This window comes from Rhea americana, unplaced genomic scaffold (assembly GCF_003343005.1).
Source record: "Rhea americana isolate MKP2758 unplaced genomic scaffold, rheAme1 scaffold_28, whole genome shotgun sequence".
Lineage (NCBI taxonomy): Eukaryota > Metazoa > Chordata > Aves > Rheiformes > Rheidae > Rhea > Rhea americana.
In genome coordinates this window covers 5,289,912-5,294,884 of record NW_028186401.1, presented here as the reverse complement: position 1 = coordinate 5,294,884, position 4,973 = coordinate 5,289,912, and the positions used below count along the sequence as shown (strand labels likewise).

Below are 4,973 nucleotides of genomic sequence, written 5' to 3'. Positions count from 1 at the left end.
TCACAAGACACAGGAGTCCCGGACACCTCTAATGCTGTGAGACAGTCCTCACAAAGAAGACAGCTTTGCCTTGATTTTGAAGACTAAACATTGCTAATCTTCACAGACTGGGAAGGGGATGGCCATCAGATCTTTAGAAGGAATGAGGAAACAACAGTTGTGTCTGGCTTTTTTTTTTTTTTTTTTTTTTTAACTGATGAGCCATTAGAAGTTGTTTTTGAGCCACACTCTTTGCCCTCATTATAACTATGTTCCCACAAGCTTAGCTTTCTGCCTGTTGTAATGAGAAGAAATCTGGACTGATGCAGAGTTTTAATGAGATACAATGTAGATGTAAAGCAGAAAGACTCACATCTGAAGCAAGACCTCAAAGTGGAACAACAGAAACAGATAGTCAAYGTACCTCAACAGAGAGAACCAGGTCGGGAAGAGACCATTTTCAAGTCACAAGCAGAACAAATAAAACTTGCCCCCCCACAAAYTGAATGTGTGTTCAAGAGGTTAAATCTAGAAGGATGTGATTCACCAAAAGGAAAGGAGGAAAGCCGAAAAGAGATCCAGCAACTAATCACATCCAAAATTTGACTGGTGAGAGGGAACACTTGCTGTCGATTACACCAATGAAAAATGAAACGCCGAGCAGAACATTTTTTTTGTTCTTGCCTCGTATCTTTTCATGGAAATTAAAAGGGCAGTTTTCACAGCTGGTGAAGGACTTTTTTTCTTTTTTTTTCCTCATTCGCTCTGCCATCTGATGCTGTCTCCACTTCGAAAACAGCAAATTTATGCCTGAAGCTGAACGGGTAAAAATTGGACTCTGTTGCCTGCAAGTATTTTGCCATGAAGAGCAGTATGATCTGATGAGAGATTTCATCCAGATCAAATCAGAGAATATTCAACAATGTCTTCATTTTTACAGGAGAACTCTTTTGAACAGTGACAGGGAGCCAGGAAGTTGAAAACTGACAGGAGGCCAGGAAGAAGAGCTCAGCTGAGTGTGTCCAGGATTCTTCAGGCAGTCTGGGCTATGAGGGGGAAAGGAAGGGGTAAAACTATCTTTTCTTTATTTTATTTTATTTTATTTTATTTTGCTTGTGTTTCCTGAATCAGTGCGACAAAATGAGAAAAGAGAGATATCTCCAGTCTGAACTTAGTGGGATAAGATTTCTTCACCGGACAAATACATTATGTCTCCTGATGCTAAGAAGCAGGATTAAATTTGTGTGGATTYCTTCCTTCTCAACAGATCTGGCCGATGGTGTACAACACTGTCTTCTTTTCTCTGTTAGCATTGCGTTTCTGCTAGAGAGATCAGCTGTGAAACATTCATGAAGAGTTACCTTGGTATAGATCCTAGTCAAGTACCAGGACAGCTCATGGATCTTGAGACAAACAAGGAAAAATCCTCATTTTTTCAAAACTGGACCTCTCTTTTGACGCTGGATATACATCAGAGCAACTCTACTGCTTTGATCTTGTTCCTTGTTCCTGGTTAGATGCATGCCCTCTGCTTTAAGCTGTGCATGAACATATTCACATGGGAAGCACCACAGTGGCCATGTTCAGAAGATAATTCTTGCAGCCATGAAGGCTAGAGATTTACTGATGTTATCTTCAGTGAAATTTTAAACACCGCAAACACTGATATGGCTGGCTAAGCAACCAGTCCTGACTGGCTCATTCAGACTCTGACTATCACTCTAGAGGGTTTAGTCCCCCTGTGTGTCCCTGAGGACATTTCCATCCTAGAATGATCATASGCTTCAGAACAACCCTGTGGTGGTGGATACTCATACAGCCCCAAAAACTCCTCCCATCTCCCTGACTCTGCTATATTGTGGCCAGATTTCATTAGGTGAGTGGAAGCATGAACATTAGAAGTAGTCTGTTTTCCACAGTACTTGGCCAGCTGTGGCTATCAGYCCCAGAAGCCTGTCATGGTGCATTTCCCAGCCTCTGTGTCTTCCAGGATTCGCCCCTCACTAAGAATTGCTCTGCTGTTACAGTGTTGTTCATTTTGCAGTAGGACAGCCAACACAATGTTATCACATGAGGAAGAGGAGTGCACTGCCTTTGGATACAACATTTGGGAAATTCAGCATTGCTGTGTTCTATTTTTGATCATTTTTGATGCCAAGATTTCAAAACTGAACTGTTCTAAAGGGTTTTGTGTTCACAAATGTTGGTTCAGGACATAAAACCATRCTTTGCTTTCCTATATTCCACCTGGAATGACTTAGAAGAAGCTTAGACTATGAAAACGCTGCTTGACTGAATTTCTCCCTATTAGCAGTCAGCAGAGCTGCCTCTAGCAGAAAGGAAAATGAGCTCATACACTGGGGTGACACATACATGCCGTAGAGTGTGTGTAAATGAGAGGTGAGTGCTGGCATGTGTAAAATGTATAAAGCACAGGTCAGACACCTGAACCACACGATCCAGGGATGCATGTGTATGTATGATTTCTGTGTATCTGGGTGCATGTGGGTGCCTGATGTGTCTGTAGATTTTTTTGTGCATCTTATGTATTTCTGTGGGTGTGCATATGTCTGTGCACCTAAATATAAAGGCAAGAAGGGATTAAGAAAGGTCATTTTGGTTCCATCTCCCAAGTCTAAGAAARTTTCACTGCTGCTGCCTATAGGAGTAGATATGTATGTTCAGAGGGTAGTTTGTGCCTGAAGGCCAAGGCTCTGTTTGCAAACAGCTGAAGAATCCAAGTGCTGGAAGGCCTTTAAAGMCTGTATATGGCACAGAAGGGGGAAGGAAGGGATAGACAAAAGCCCAGTTGAATGGAAGGGTTGTGCAACTCTGCAACATCTACTGTATCATATGAATCTGGAATATGTGGTGTCCCTCTCCAACGGGGCCAAACTGCCCCAGCCCTTGTGACAAATCCCCTTTAGCAGCATCCTGATCCCCTTTCAGCCTTGCTGGGATGTCATTTGCCAGCTCTTGCAGCATGGTCTGGATGCTGGTGCCCATTTGGTTCTGGAGTACTTCCACTCTTGGCAAGAAGCTGTTAAAAATAAAGGGGTAGCAGGGAGAGGGAATGTATCGCCTAATTGATTAGCTCTGTGAATCACAGAGATGCCATCCTGTCAAAGAGTAAATCACTGAAGCTGTCTTTGACGTCTYCTTCGGTCAAGGACACACCAGCCTGCTGCAAATGTCTTTCCTTTAATGTGCTTTCTTTCCTCTCTCTTTTAGGCTTTTGTACGTGCACATGGGGATCTTTTTTTCCAAGGGATGCCTGCAGCTGCCATACCTTGTATTTAGATTCCTTCTGCAGTTACCAGCTAAGCAGGATTAAGAAGGACAGATCCACCAAGAAGACATTGCTAAGGAGTGGGAAGAGCAAGAAGGGATGTTAGAGACCTTGGTACTGTCGCTCACTGTGAAAAACATCTCCCATTGCAAATCATTCTCCTGAAGTTGGGGGGGGGCATCCAGCTGATCCCTCGCTTTGTGCTAATGTTAGTATGCTGCTGTGAAGGGGGGGRAATGCAGATGGAATGGGGTGCTACTGGCAGAAAGATCTGCTCTTTTCCATTACCCAAAGGGCTGTTGGATACTTCTTCTCATTTCCAGCATGGTGGGAGATGCAATAGGAGTCATGTGGTGCTGAAATACTCTAATAAAAAGCTAAGTGATGATGCAGCTCTGGGATGAAATTTCAACATTCCCACCATGTACTCTTAAACCTGAAGCCATATGCAGAAAAGAAGTGCTATTCAGATAGAAAAGGTTAACCAGATTCCTCTGAATTTCAAGTCTGAGTTAGTTCCAAGGCTTGGGAAACTGTTATAAGGCACATCTGATCTTGCTGACAACACACACCACTTCTCGTTTCTATGATCTAGGACCCCTTCCCAGGAATGAATTGCTTTTCCTTAGTTTCTTGCCAATGCCACCTGTCTGGCTGCATCTAGGTAAAGCAACACAGCAATAGTGAGCATTTGCTCAGACAGTGAGTCGGATCTGGGCCAGGCTGGGAGACAGCCTGTTAGTAACTGTCGCGCACTTGGCGGAGCTGGTCGTGCGGTGCCGGGAAAGGGTTCAGCACTGGAAGGCTCCTGCCAAGATTTTCTGCATGACAGCCTCCTCCTTCGAGCAGTCTGTGGCCTGTCTGAGCTTCTTCCCATGCTTCCAAAGAGCGGCCCTGTAAAGGAAAGGAGTTATGACATTTCCAGGCTGCCCTTTTTGGAGGTTCCTGCAAACACAAGCTGCTCCCTGTCCAAGTGCATTCAGGCTACGTGTTAATAGCAGACAGGTGTTATAGCACCTAGGCAGGGAGTGGGGCTTCGGGGCCAGCTGCCTTCTTCAGATGGGGGTCTGTCCTTACAAAAAGCTCACAGGAGTCTCACAAGCAATGGATGATTCACCCAGAACGTGCCTTGCAGTCATTTCCTTGCAGTCCACCTCTCTGAAAACCAACTCAGGGAATACCATTGCTCAGGAGGCTTAAAACAAGCTCAAAAGTGTCATAAAAAATGAGAGAAACAGCTCAAGGGTTGAAACATCAACAAAGGCTGTATRGAAGAACAGTGAGGCAAGCAGTAATCCTGGAGGCACGCTTATTCCTAATGCTCCAAACTGGACCCATGTGTTTTTGGGTGTCACCGCTTTCCAGGAGAGGTAGAAGTACCAGTTCATAGAGGCCTCGCCCAGAAACATACAATCTCAATGATTCCCCATTTCACTCACCATCTTCATYTTGCGCTCTGTCAGGTTTAGAGCCACTTCACCCATGCCACACTCATCCTGCACTGTTCTAAATTCCTCCTCAAAATTACAGTCAGTATCTATTGAAATGCTTTGTACGGCAATCTTGTTACCATTACCAAAGAAACGTGTAATTTTCTCCTCCTCTCCCCAAAAGTATATGATCTTAGTGTATTAGATTCTATTTCTATAAAATATGTCGTAGTATGAGATATTATAAAAATACAGAGAAAGGTGATGAGGCATCT

General features: G+C 44.0%; 1 pseudogene; it reads right to left on the bottom strand.

The window, feature by feature from the left end:
* Window positions 1–2,820: 2,820 nt before the first annotated feature.
* Window positions 2,821–4,247, bottom strand: LOC146593798 (uncharacterized; annotated as a pseudogene).
* Window positions 4,248–4,973: the final 726 nt, after the last annotated feature.